Source organism: Chiloscyllium plagiosum, chromosome 27 (genome assembly GCF_004010195.1).
Source record: "Chiloscyllium plagiosum isolate BGI_BamShark_2017 chromosome 27, ASM401019v2, whole genome shotgun sequence".
NCBI lineage: Eukaryota > Metazoa > Chordata > Chondrichthyes > Orectolobiformes > Hemiscylliidae > Chiloscyllium > Chiloscyllium plagiosum.
The window spans coordinates 45,636,925-45,652,351 of record NC_057736.1 but is presented as its reverse complement, the minus strand read 5'-3'; positions in this window follow the sequence as shown (position 1 = coordinate 45,652,351).

The window sequence follows — 15,427 nt, the reverse complement described above, 5'->3', positions numbered from 1 at the left end:
TTTGCCCACAATAGAAGTGAGACTCACCGGCCTATAGTTGCTAGGGTTATCCCTACTCCCCTTCTTGAACAAGGGAACCACATTTGCTTGCCTCCAATCTTCTGGCACTACTCCTGTAGACAATGAGGACATAAAAATCAAGGCCAATGGCTCTGCAATCTCCTCCCTTGCTTCCCAGAGAATCCTAGGATAAATGCTATCAGGCCCAGGGGACTTATCTATTTTCACCCTTCCCAGAATTTCCAACACGTCTTCCCTACATACCTCAAAGCCGTCCATTCCAATTAATTGTGACTCATTATTCACATCGGCAATAATGTCCTGTTCCTGAGTGAATACTGACGAAAAATATTCATTCAGTGTCTCCCCAATCTCTTCAGCCTCCACACGCAACTTCCCACTACTATCCTTGACTGGACCTATTCCTACCCTAGTCATTCTTTTATTCCTGACATACCTATAGAAAGCCTTTGGGTTTTCCCTAATCCTACCAACTAAGGACTTTTCATGTCCCCTCCTTGCTGCTCTTAGCTCTCTCTTCAGATCCTTCCTGGCTACCTTATAACTCTCAATCGCCCTAATTGAACCTTCACGTCTCATCTTTACATAGGCTGCCCTCTTCCCTTTAACAAGGATTCCAATTCCTTATTAAACCACGGCTCCCTCACACAACCTTTTCCTCCCTGCCTGAGAGGTACATACTTATCAAGGACACTCAATAGTTGCTAACAGATCAGATCTAAACTCTGCAGTCCTGCCACATCTAGACATGAATTATGGTGGACAATTCAACAACTTATGGAAGAGGAGGCTCCACAATTATCCCCCTCCTCAATGATCCAGGAGCTCAGCACATCTGAGCAAAAGATAAGACTGAAGCATTCGCAACAATCTTCAGCCAGTAAAGCCGAGAGGGTGATCCATCTTACTTCCTCCAGTGGTGCCCAACATCACAGATACTAGTCTTCAGCCAATTCAATTCAGTCCATATGGAGGCACTGGATACTGCAAAGGTTATGAGCTCCGAAAAAATTCAGCAATAGGATTGAAGACTTCTGCTCCAGAGTTTGCTGCATCCTGACCCACGCTGTTTCAGTGTAGTTACAAGACTGGCATTAACCCAAAAATGTGGAAAATTGCCCAGTTGTGTCCAGTACACAAAAGGCAGGATGAACCCAACCTGGTTAATTTATACCCTCAGTTTGCTTTCAATCATCTTGGAAGGTGTCACTCACAACGCTATCAAGCATTACGTGTTTTGCAATAACCTGGTCAATGTTACCCAATTTGTTTGCCACCAGTCCTCATCTCCTAACTTCATCACAGCCTTCGTTCAAACATGGACAAATGAGGTGGGCCACCACAACTGAAATGTTAACTCTGTTTTCTCTTCACAAATGCTGCCAAACATGCTGAATTTCTCCAGCAATGTCTGTGTTTGTTTCAGATTTCCAAAATCTACATTTCAAAAGGGAAGCTAGGAAACACTTTTACTCATAAGAAGTTTAGAACTCTCTTCCGCAAACTGCAAATGATGCTAATTTGCATCAATTGCTAATTTTAAATCTGAAAAAGATAGACTTTAAACAAAAAATCTGTAAAGAAATATAAGCCAAAACAAGATTTATGGAGTTAAGTTGTATTGGGAGGAGTGATGTAACTGAATGGCAGGACAGACTTATAGGGATGAATAGCTTTCTTCTGTCCCTGGGTTCATTTAAATTCATTGGCTGTGAAATAAATTGGGAACACATTGTACCCATGAAAAATACTGGGAATGCACACATTTTCTCTTTCTTCTTTTGAATATATAAATAATTTCAAACCAGTCTGTCCTTGACTGATGGGATTTGCCTCAATTCCATTATAACCTGAACTGAAGCCAAGTCTTTGAAACTGTGGCATTAAAGACAACTTTGATGGCACATGACATTCCTGTCATATCTTTCTGAAGAAAACATTTAACATCTGAACAAAGAATGTGTGATGGAAACTAGATTATATTGAAGCACTAACAATTTTGTAAGCAGGGTTTCAATCGTAATTATGTTGAGTTTTGTGCTTTCATATTTCAGCAGCAGACCTATTTCTGCTTCCAGAATTTCCAATGATGCTTTCCTTTCTGGGCCTGTGCCACTACTTCAGAATTCCAGGTAAACTGGAGGCTGGATCTGGGCTGTTACTAATATAATTATCATTACAACTATTGAATGTGAATCAGATATTGATAAATCCAAAGTTAAAAATCAAAAGTAAAACAGCAGACGAGTATTTTATTAGGAAATATGAAAATGTTGAATAGAGCAATTAATTATTCATGGGAATATGTAATATTTCAGGATTAATGTTCTGTAATATTCAAATGCTGTTTATTCTTTCTTGGGCCATGGGTGTGGCTGGTATTCATTGTCTATCCCTAATTGCCCCTTGAGAAGATGGTGGTTGTTATTTATGACAGTTAATACCTAAACGGGTTAAATGATGTAATTTTTGAGAAGATTTGTAGCTCAGGTTGAGGTTCAGGTTGGAAGTTTGTTCACTGAGCTGGAAGGTTCGTTTTCGGACGTTTTGTCACTATACTAGGTAACATCATCAGTGAGCCTCCAGTGAAGTGTTGGTGTTATGTCCTGCTTTCTATTTGTGTGTCTTGGTCTCTTAAAGTGAGTGATATTATTTCTGGTCCTTTTTCCCAGAGGTTGGTAAATGGCATCCAAATTGATGTGTTTATTGATAGAGTTGTGGTCTGAATGCCAGGCCTCGAAGGGTTCCTGTGCATATCTCTGTTTAGCCTGTCCTAGGATGTGTTGTCCCAGTCAAAGGTGTGTTCTTCTTCTTCTGTATGTAAGGATACTAGTGATAGCTGTTCATGTCTTTTGGTGACTAGTTGGTATTCGTGTATCCTGGTGGCTGGTTCCCTCACTGTCTGTCCGATGTAGTGTTTGTTACAGTCCTTTTTTAATTGACATTCATTTTGCTGGTTGTAATTTCAGAGATGTCTTTGACATACGGTAATGCGGCTAGAGTTTCTGGGTGCATTGTGTCTTCTTGTTTGGGTTTATTGTTTAGGAATCAGCGGACTGTGTTTCTTGGGTACCCGTTCTTTTTGAATATGGTGTATAGATATTTTTCTTCTGCTGCTCATTGTTCCTGGGTGCTGCAGTGTTTTGTGGCCCACTTATATAATGCCCTGATGCAGCTCCGTTTGTGGGTGTTGGGATGATTGCTCCTGTAGATGAGTATCTGGTCAGTGTGTGTTGCGTTCCTATAGATACTGGTCTGCAGCTCTCCATTGACTGTTCGTTCCCCTGTGACATCTCGGAAGGGGAGTCTGCTGTTGTTCTCCTCCTCTTTTGGGAACTTTATGCCAGTAAGGAAATTGTTGATGATGTTGTAGGTTTCCTCTAATTTGATCCATTTTGTGATGACAAAGGTGTCATCCATGTAATGGACCCAAAGTTTGACCCAAAACGGATTTAAACAGGCCACAACACACTGTAACACCCAGGAACATCGAGCAGCAGAAGAAAAATACCGATACAGCATATTCAAGACCAACATGTCCCCAATAAACACTGATTCCTAAACAACAAACCCAAACTAGCAGACACAACCCACCCAGAGACTCTAGCCACACTATCATATATCAAAGACATCTTGGAGATGACTACCAGACTACTCCAAACCCTTGGCATCATGGTAGCCCACAAACCTGCTAACACACTGAAACAGCTACTGATGAACCTAAAGGACCCTAGAACATAGAACAAAGAACAATACAGCACAGAACAGGCCCTTCAGCCCACGATGTTGTACCGAATATTTGTCCTAGCTTAAGCACCTATCCATGTACTCACAAACCTTATTGAATTATTTGAGAAGGTGACTAAAGAGGTGGACGAGGGTTAAGCGGTAGATGTGGTATATATGGATTTTAGTAAGGCGTTTGATAAGGTTCCCCATGGGGTAGTCTACTGCAAAAAATACGGAGGTATGGCATTGAGGGTGAGTTGGAGGTTTGGATTAGGAATTGGACATCCCAGCTCACTTACTCAAAGGTCTGAGCCATGAAGGCACGTGTGCTAAATGCCTTCTTAACGGTGTGTGAAGAATGATGTACCTGAACACCCGAGGTCTCTCTGATCTATAACTATTTTGAAAGTTGCCACCCAGGTAAATAGTGCGGTGAAGGCGGCATATGGCGTACTGGCTTTTATTGGTCGAGGAATTGAGTTCCGGAGTCCTGAGGTCATGATGCAGTTGTATAAGACTCTGGTGCGGCCGCATCTGGAATATTGTGTGCAGTTTTGGTCGCCATACTATAGGAAGGATGTGGAGGCACTGGAACGGGTGCAGAGGAGGTTTACCAGGATGTTGCCTGGTATGGTAGGAAGATCGTCTGAGGAAAGGCTGAGGCACTAGGGGCTGTTTTCATTGGAGAAAAGAAGGTTTAGGGGTGACTTGATAGAGGTGTACAAGATGATTAGGGATTGACCATGAGAACCTTTTTCCACGTATGGAGTCAGCTATTACGAGGGGGCATAGCTTTAAATTAAGGGGTGGTAGGTATAGGACAGATGTTAGGGGTAGATTCTTTACTCAGCAAGTCATGAGTTCATGGAATTCCCTGCCAGTAGCAGTGGTGGACTATCCCTCTTTATGGGCATTTAAATGGGCATTGGATAAGCATATGGAGGATAGTGGGCTAGTGTAGGTTAGGTGGGCTTGGATCGGCGCAACATCGAGGGCTGAAGGGCCTGTACTGCATTGTAGTTTTCTATGTTCTATGTTCTATGCTCTATGTACCTGTCCAATTGCCGCTTAAAGGTCACCAATGATTCTGACTCTGCCACTCCCACAGGCAGCTCATTCCATGCCACCACCACTCTCTGGGTAAAGAACCTACCCCCTGACATCCCCCCTATACCTTCCACCCTTCACCTTAAATTTATGTACCCTGTACCAGCAAAACAAATATCAATTACAAAATACTCTATAAGGACTGTAACAAACACTACATCAGACAGACAGGGTGGAAACTAGCCACCAGGATACACAAACACCAACTAGCCACCAAAAGACATGACGCACTATTACTAGCATCCTTACACATAGACGAAGAAGGACATACTTTGACTGGGATAGCATATCCATCCTAAGGCAGGTTAAACAGAGACATGCATGGGAATTCCTCGAGGCCTGGTATTCAAACCAGAACTCCATCAACAAACCTATCGATTTGGACTCTATTTACCCCCCTCTGAGACAAAGAACTGGAAATGATATCACCCACCTTAACAGAACAAGACACAGAAGTAGAAAGTGGGACATAACACCAGCGCTTCACCGGAGGCTCACTGATGATGTTATCTAGCATGGTGATGAAACGTCTGAAAACAAAACTTTCAGTTCAGTGATCAAACGTACAACCTGGATGAATTAATATCACAATACAAACTGCACACATCAGGTTATAAAAGATTGTTAGTTGGAAGAACTAACCCGAATTGTCTATATATCCCAGCAAGTTGTCTATGTGTTCACCAGCATCCCAACCAGGACTTCAGTAATTGTTCTTGATGTTAACAGCATGTAGTGTAAGAATTGAAATGTATTTACTCTTAGGTTCAGCCTAGTTTAGTTTCTCACAAAAGAAAATAATTTGTTTTCAATGTAATGTATCTGGCTAACAAATGTTATGCTTTTACTGTTAAGCCTTTACTGTTTAATCAAGACAGAGCTTATCTTCTAGTTGTTGCTGGGTATGGAAGATTTCAGTTATAAAAAAAGGCTAGATAGGTTGGGACAGGTTGAGACATGACCTTATAAAAGTTTATAAAATCATGAGGGGCATGGATAGAATTAATGGTAGTTGTCCTTTCCCCCAACTGGGGGATTTCAAGATTAGGGGTTATGTTTTTAAAGTGAGAGGCGAAAGATTTAAAAAAGGCATGAAGGCCATCTTTTTTAACTCAGCAGGTAGTTCACGTATGGAACGAATGTCCTGAGGAAGTGGTGAATGTGGACACAATTAAAATGTTTAGAAGACATTTGGATACATACATGAATAGGAAAGGTTTGGAGGAATACGGGCCAGGACCAGACAAGTGAGACTAGCTTAGTTTGGGATATTGTTCAACATGGACTGGTTGGACCGAAGGGTCTGTTTCCATGCCGTGTGACTCCATGACTCTCTGGCTTGAACATCCTTCCCCATTTGCTACCTAGAGTTTGTTTAATACCAGTCAGAAGAATTTGTAGCAGTGAATCCTCTCAGAAAATGTTGGCTGCAGAGGCACCAAACATTTGAAGAGTGCAAGCTGTTTTCTTGAACTGGTGCAGTCCATATGAATGTGGGAGACACACAAAGTAGATTTGCTCAGGAATGATGATCAGACACAGATGACTACTCGACTTCTCTTTTATGTATTTCAACACCAAGGCCATGCTAACAGATTAAGGATTATTCTAATTACTGTAAACATCCTGAGCTCGAAATTAGACAATGCACAAGATTGGGTGCAGGGGGGGGAGTTGGCATGGGGAAGAGGTCAGAGAGAAGTTTGAGTGAGGTGACTCCAAGGAAGGCTGCTTCAATTAAGACTGTGAAATTTTTCCTCAATATATAGTGGAATATTTGAAATGCTTGCACCCGTTACGAATTTCTTTGCTTTTAAAACCAATCTTCTACCCCACATTCATGCCATCCCATTTATTTCAATGGTGCTGAAAAAAATGCAAGGGCTGTTTTTTGCTGGTCCTTTTGGTCCTGGTGAGGAAGTGCTGATGGATAATTGGATTCTAGACTGTAACTTTGAGAAAGGATTTTGTCAGTTGGAAGTGATTTATTTGCACAGAGTAATTGTCAAATACTTGGTGTTATGATCCCAGCTGCTTCTATTACCAGACAAATCAGATCCCTGACTCTTATCAGACTTGATAGATCATATTTTCAATCCTTTTTTTATTTTACCAAGGTGATCTTTCACTGAAACACAAACACGCAATACTGCACATTCAGGTTTAACAATAAAAGAGAACTTATCATGCCAAAGAAGCAAAGATAAAATGGAAGATAGCTAACTACTTACATAGAACATAACTCAAAACATTTTGAAACACATGGTAAAAAAGCAGCCTCAGTTACCCCAGCAGCATCCATTATTGTACTCTAGATAGAATGCCCTTCTCTATCCCACATTGAGTAGGTCTTAGCTGTGGCTTCAGTTGTTGGAAGTGAGAACCTGACAATCTCTTGCTTAATTTGTCACATAACTGAGCTGAAACTTCCTTTTAGAGTTTTAACCAGGTTCAGAAATGTTACGAGAATGGAACTAGAATGTTGCACCTAGGTAAGCTTCTTATGAGCAATTTTGAACAATCTATTTCTGCTTTATACATCCAGTTTTAGCGAAGAAGTCTGCAGAATTGACAAAACTGAAACCCAAAAAGCCTATTCTTTTCAAGCTATGGATGTTCCTCCAAAGCAAATAAATAATTCCAAAATCTTCTATTGGAAAGCTTAATCCACTAAGCTGCTTTCTTTGTTTATTAGTAGACTCTCTCAAAATAAACAAATTACCATCAACGTCAAAAACTCTCTCTCACATTGCTTTTTCAAAGATATCACCACAGCTACAGAAATATTTACAAGTTAATCATTAACCCTTCAGATGCATAGAAAACCTTTATACCAGTCATTTAAAATCCAAGCCTCAAAATAAATTATATTAAACATATATAAGTCAAACATCTTGCTTGACGGTCCTTTATGGAGAAAGTGAGGTCTGCAGATGCTGGAGATCAAAGTTGAAACTTTATTGCTGGAACAGCACAGCAGGTCAGGCAGCATCCAGGGAACAGGAGATTCGACGTTTCGGGCACAGGCCCTTCTTCAGGAATGAGCAGAGAGTGTTCAGCAGGAGAAGATAAAAGGTAGGGAGGAGGGACTTGGAGGAGGGGCGTTGGAAATGTGATAGGTGGAAAGAGGTCAAGGTGAGGGTGATAGGTCGGAGTAGGATGGAGGCGGTCATCTTGACCTCTTTCCACCTATCACATTTCCAACGCCCCTCCTCCAAGTCCCTCCTCCCTACCTTTTATCTTCTCCTGCTGAACACTCTCTGCTCATTCCTGAAGAAGGGCCTGTGCCCGAAACGTCGAATCTCCTGTTCCCTGGATGCTGCCTGACCTGCTGTGCTGTTCCAGCAATAAAGTTTCAACTGACAGTCCTTTATGCAGAGAGTTAGACCACAGCCTAAGTCCTGGGCAGCTTGAAATCAAAATAAAATGGGATTGAAGTATTGCTGTCATGGATTTTGTCAGCTCCTGTGTGAACCTGGTTCTCTCATTCTAGTTTCTAAATCCTGTGTCTAAAAGGAGAAATATTAAATTCATTGTCTGTGATAAAAATCACGGCTGCCCTTTTGGAAAATATATTAAAGCAGAATGGTGTCCTCATCAGAGACTGGGGTTGAGCCAATATGGAGGGAACTTTGTTCTGTATCTAACCCTGTGCTGTACCTGTCTTGAGAGAATTTAAAAGTTGAATGAAATTGTGTGCCTCAAATGGAGTGTGTTTCATTTTCCAATTATAGAAGCTTTCACATTGATGAGCATAAAATTCACAGAGGGAAAAGTGTCTTTGTTCAGTATCACACACACTGATTTTTATCTTACACCCTGTGGAGAAAAATGACGCCCTTTTGACCATGGTAGATTATTCATCAGATTCTTTATTACTAGAGATATCAGGCACAGGGTCAGTTTCGTATTCCCAGTGGCAGGGGGAATGTATTACAGTGAAACAGATATTGGCAGCTCAAGGAAAAATAAAGACTGGTTTAGACGGGAAAGTCCTTGATGTACTTATTCAATTGCTGCCATTTTATCTGGCTGACCATTAACAAATCATTCAAAGGTTACTTAATTAAACTTTAGTTCTCCACCTTTTATACTGTCCCCCATTACCTTCAACAGCCTATCCCAGACAAATGATAAATATATCCCACGGCTATTGGCATTAATGACAAAGTTGTCATTGAATTTTTTTTTAACCTTTCCTTAATCAACCTGTCTCAGAGATGTTATTATGCACCTCTGGAACAGGTGGGACTTGAACCCAGCCCTCCTGGTTCAGAAGTATGAAACAAATTAAGTCTCAAATTAAGTCACTAAATCACAAGAGCTGCACTAATAGATTCAAACCAGTTGGAAACAATAGACAAGCCTAGTCAAAATCTTGGAGTTGCCTCCCCAACAACATTGCAGGCCTACGTACACCAAATGGACTGCAATGGTTCAAGGAGGCACCTCATTAACACCATCTCAAGGGCAACGAGGGACAGGCAATAAATACTGACCCAGCCAGTGATGCCCACGTCCCATGAATGAACAAAAATAAGTAACATTGAAAATAAGAGCAGGAATGGGCCATTTGGCCCTTTGAGACTGTTCCATCACTCAATATGACTATGGATAATCATCCAATTCAGTCTCCTATTCCAATTTTTTCCCATACCCTTTGATCCCTCTAGGTCTAAGAGCTATATCTAACTCCAGATGTTTTGATCACTGTGAAGCTGGGAGTGCAGTTGGGGTAAGAGGTGATCTTACTGTGTCCATGTATGTCCTCATAGTACAATGGACATAGTGTATAGGCAAAGTAAATGTTTGCATTCTTACAATTTACCAGTAAAATTTGCCCCTTAAGTTAATAGAGTCTGCTATATTGGATGATACATATTAACACAATTTGTTAAGAATGCATATCCAACATGCTGAACAACAGTAAACTTGTAAGCCCAGCTTTAAAGATCTGGGAGGGAGTAACTATTCGGTGCCAGATATGTGCTTGGCAGGAGCAATGGCCACTGCTGGAACTGTAACAGTCCCACATGCGAGACAGGTAAGAGGGATTGAGGAACGCAGGGGTCAATCAGGCTGGTCTCAGAGAAGGCTGGGCCAGCCGGGGGTCTAGACCTTCTATTTGGGGTATCTCTTGCTACAGAGGAAGGGTAACCTCATGCCTGAATAGGAGTGATCACCTTTCCTCAACCCACAGCAAAGTTACCAGGGTGTATTCAACAGGGAGTAAGTGAGCACTGCAGATGCTGGAGATCAGAGTCGGGAGTGTAGTGCTGGAAACGCACAGCCGATAAGGCAGCATCCGAGGGGCAGGAGAATCGACAGTTTGAGCATAAGCACTTCATCAGGAATCAGGTGTATTCAACAGTCTTGCCCAACGCTGTGAAACCTGCTCCTCAATAATCAGATCTGCAGGACCTCTCAGTGTTGCAGTATAGATCAGTGCTGCAGTATAGCTCAGTGTCAGAGTATAGCTCAGTGTTGCAGTATAGCTCAGTGCTGCAGTATAATTCAGTGTTACAGTATAGTTCAGTGTTACAGTATAGTTCAGTGCTGCAGTATAATTCAGTGTTACAATATACCTCAGTGTTACAGTATAGTTCAGTGTTACAGTATAGTTCAGTGTTGCAGTATAGCTCAGTGTTACAGTATAGTTCAATGTTACAGTATAGCTCAGTGCTGCAGTATAGCTCAGTGTTACAGTATAGTTCAGTGTTGCAGTATAGCTGTGTTAAAGTATAGTTCAATGTTACAGTATAGCTCAGTGCTGCAGCGTAGTTCAGTGTTGGAGTACTGCTCAGTCCTGCAGTATTGCTCAGTGCAGCAGCATAGGTCAGTGCTGCAGTATAGCACTGCGTTGCAGTATAGCTCAGTGTAACACTGCAGCTCAGTGTTGCAGTATAGCTCAGTGCTGCAGTATAGCTCAGGGCTGCGGTGTGTTGCTCAGTGCTGCAGCATAGATCAGTGCTGCAGTATAGCTCAGTGCTGCTGTATACTTCAGTCCTGCAGTATTGCTCAATGCTGCAACATTGGTCAGTGCTACAGTATAGCACTGTGTTGCAGTATAGCTCAGTGTTGCATTATTGTTCTGTTTTGCAGTATGGCTCAGTGTTGCAGCATAGATCAGTGCTGCAATATCGCACAGTGTTGCAGGAAAGCTCTGTGATGCAGTATGGTTCAGCGTTGCAGTATAGATCAATGTTGCAGTATTGATCAATGTTGCAGTACAGCTCAGTGTTGCAGTAAAGTTCAGTGTTGCAGTATAGTTCAGTGTTGCAGTATAGCTCAGTGTTACAGTACAACTCAGTGTTGCAGTATAGTTCAGAGTTGCTGCATTGTTCAGTGTTGCAGAATAGTTCAATGGTGCAGCGTAGCTCAGTGCTGTAGTATAGATCAATGTTACAGTATAGCTCAATGTTACAGTATAGTTCTGTGTTGTAGTATAGATCAGTGCTGCAGTATAGCTCATTGCTGCAGCATAGTTCAGTGTTACAGTATAGCTCAGTGTTACGGTATAGCTCAGTGTTGCAGTATAGCTCAGTGTTACAGTATGGTTTAGTGCTGCAGTATAACTCAGTGCTGCAGTATAGCTCAGTGTTACAGTATAGTTCAGTGTCACATTATAGCTCAGCCTTTCAGACTAGCTCAGTGTTACAGTATAGCTCAGTGCTGCAGTGTAGCTCAGTGTTGCAGTATAGCTCAGTGGTCCAGTATAGCTCAGTGTTAGAGTATAGTTCAGTGTTGGAATATAGTTCAGTGTTGCAGTATAACTCAGTGTTACAGTATAGTTCAGTGTTGCAGTATAGATCAGTGTTACAGTATAGTTCAATGTTACAGTATAGCTCATTGCTGCAGTGTAGTTCAGTGTTGGAGTATAGCTCAGTCCTGCAGTATTGCTCAGTGCTGTAGCATAGGTCAGTGCTGCAGTATAGCACTGTGTTGCAGTATAGCTCAGAGTAACAGTATAGCTCAGTGTTGCAGTATAGCTCAGTGCTGCAGTATAGATCAGGGCTGCGGTGTGTTGCTCAGTGCTGTAGCATAGATCAGTGCTGCAGTATACTTCAGTCCTGCAATATTGCTCAGTGCTGCAACATTGGTCAGTGCTACAGTATAGCACTGTGTTGCAGTATAGCTCAGTGTTGCATTATTGTTCTGTTTTGCAGTATGGCTCAGTGTTGCAGCATAGGTCAGTGCTGCAATATCACACAGTGTTGCAGGAAAGCTCTGTGATGCAGTATGATTCAGTGTTGCAGTATAGATCAATGTTGCAGTATAGATCAATGTTGCAGTACAGCTCAGTGTTGCAGTATAGTTCAGAGTTGCTGTATTGTTCAGTGTTGCAATATAGTTCAATGGTGCAGCGTAGCTCAGTGCTGCAGTATAGCTCAGTGTTACAGTATAGCTCAGTGTTACAATATAGTTCTGTGTTGCAGTATAGATCAGTTCTGCAGTATAGCTCATTGCTGCAGCGTAGTTCAATGTTGCAGTATAGCTCAGTGTTAGTTTTGCAGTATGGTTCTGTTTGGCAGTATAGCTCAGTGTTACAGTATAGCTCAGTGTTACAGTGTAGTTCAGTGTGGCAGTATAGCTCAGTGTTGCAGTATAGTTCAGAGTTGCTGTATTGTTCAGTGTTGCAGTGTAGTTCAATGGTGCAGCGTAGCTCAGTGCTGCAGTATAGCTCAGTGTTACAGTATAGCTCAGTGTCACATTATAGCTCAGCCTTTCAGACTAGCTCAGTGTTACAGTATAGCTCAGTGCTGCAGTGTAGCTCAGTGTTGCAGTATAGCTCAGTGTTAGTTTTGCAGTATGGTTCTGTTTGGCAGTATAGCTCAGTGTTACAGTATAGCTCAGTGTTACAGTGTAGTTCAGTGTGGCAGTATAGCTCAGTGCTGCAGCATAGGTCAGTGCTGCAATATCACACAGTGTTGCAGTAAAGCTCTTTGATGCAGTATGATTCAGTGTTGCAGTTTAGATCAATGTTGCAGTATAGATCAATGTTGCAGTACAGCTCAGTGTTGCAGTATAGTTCAGTGTTGCAGTATAGCTCAGTGTTACAGTACAACTCAGTGTTGCAGTATAGTTCAATGGTGCAGCGTAGCTCAGTGCTGCAGTATAGCTCAGTGTTATAGTATAGCTCAGTGTTAAATATAGTTCTGTGTTGCAGTATAGATCAGTGCTGCAGTATAGCTCATTGCTGCAGCGTAGTTCAATGTTGCAGTATAGCTCAGTGTTACAGTATGGCTCAGTGCTGCGGTATAGCTCAGTGCTATAGTATAGCTCAGTGTTACAGTATAGCTCAGTGTTACAATATAGTTCTGTGTTGCAGTACAGATCAGTGCTGCAGTATAGTTCATTGCTGCAGAATAGTTCAGTCTTGCAGTATGGTTCTGTTTGGCAGTATAGCTCAGTGTTACAGTATAGCTCAGTGTTACAGTGTAGTTCAGTGTGGCAGTATAGCTCAGTGCTGCAGTATAGCTCAGTGCTGTAGTATAGCTCAGTGTTACAGTGTAGCTCAGTGTTACAATATAGTTCAGTGTTGCAGTATAGCTCAGTGTTACAGTATAGCTCAGTGCTGCAGTATAGTTCAGTCTTGCAGTATGGTTCTGTTTGGCAGTATAGCTCAGTGTTACAGTGTAGTTCAGTGTGGCAGTATAGCTCAGTGCTGCAGCATAGGTCAGTGCTGCAGTGTAGCCCAGTGTTGCAGTATAGCTCTGTGTTGCAGCATGGTTCAGTGTTTGAGTATAAATCAGTGTTGCAGAATAGCTCAGTGTTACAGTATAGTTCAGTTTTGCAGTATATCTCAGTGTTGCAGTATATCTCAGTGTTGCAGTATATCTCATGGTTGCACTATAGTTCAGTTTTGCAGTATAGTTCTGTGCTGCAATATATCTGAGTGTTGCAGTATATTTGAGTGTTGCAGTACATCTCATTGTTGCAGTATAGCTCAGTACAGTATAGTTCAGTGCTGCAGTATAGGTCAGTGCTGCAGTATATCTCAGTGCTGCAGTATTTTTTCAGTGCTGCAGTACAGCTCAGTGTTGCAGTATAGTTCAGTCCTGCAGTCTTGCTCCGTGCTGCAGCATAGGTCAGTGTTGCACTACAGCAATGTGTTGCAGTATAGCTCATTGTTACATTATTGTTCTGTGTTGCAGTATAGCTCAGTGTTGCAGTATTATTCAGTGTTGCAGTATAGCTCAGTGTTGCAGTGTCGTTCAGTCCTGCAGTATTGCTCAGTGCTGCAGCATAGGTCAGTGCTGCAGTATCGCACAGTATTGCAGTAAAGCTCTGTGATGCCGTATGGTTCAGTGTTGCAGTATAGATCAATGTTGCAGTATAGTTCAGTGCTGCAGTATAGTTCAGTGTTACAGTATATCTCAGTGCTGCAGTATAGTTCAGGGTTGCAGTATAGCTCAGTGCTGCAGTATTTTGTCAGTGCTGCAGTAAACCTCAGTGCTGCAGTATGGTTCGGTGCTGCAGTATAGCTCAGTGCTGCAGTATTTTTTCAGTGCTGCAGAATAGTTCAGTGTTGCAGTATACTTCAGTGTCACAGTATAGCTCAGCGTTGCAAAACAGCTCAGTGTTGCAATACAGCTCAGTGTTGCAGTATTAGATTAGATTAGATTAGATTAGATTACTTACAGTGTGGAAACAAGTCATTTGGCCCAACAGGGTCCACACCGACCCTCCGAAGAGCAACCCACCCAGACCCATTCCCCTACATGTTCAGTGTTGCAGTGTAGCTCAGTGTTGCAGTATGGTTCGGTGCTGCAGTATAGCTCAGTGCTGCAGTATTTTGTCAGTGCTGCAGTAAACCTCAGTGCTGCAGTATGTTTCGGTGTTGGAGTATAGCTCAGTGTTGCAGTGTAGCTCAGTGTTTCAGAATAGTTGAGTGAAGGAGTATAGTTCAGTGTTGCAGTGTAGCTCAGTGCTGCAGTGTAGCTCAGTGCTGCAGTATAGCTCAGTGCTGCGGTATAGCACTGTGTTGCAGTATAGCTCAGTGTTGCATTATTGTTCTGTGTTGCAGTATAGCTCAGTGTTGCAGTATCATTCAGTGTAGCCGTGTAGCTCAGTGTTGCAGTATCGTTCAGTCCTGCAGTATTGCTCAGTGCTGCAGCAAAGGTCAGTGCTGCAGTATCGCACAGTGTTGCATAAAGCTCTGTGATGCAGTATGGTTCCGTGTTGCAGTATAGATCAATGTTGCAGTATAGCTCAGTGTTGCAGTGTAACCCTGTGTTGCAGTATCGTTCAGTGCTGCAAGAAAGTTCAGTGTGTGAGAAACCAAGCTCACACACTTCAATAATTTCAGTCCGAGACAAAATCTGAATCAGTAGCGTCCTTTATTTTACTCTTGCAAGAGGGTGTGATGCCCACTGTCTACAAGGCAAGGGACACACACACTGAATTCAATTAATACCCGATATTTATAGAATTTGGTTTCTTTTTTTTTAGTTCATTGTCCTCCCCATTTACATCTTCCATTTCCCTAAGACCGGCACCCATTACTCCTGTTTATCTCTTGCCTTATCCGGCCTTGTCTGTGAGAAAATGCTTATTTCTGACCTCACAA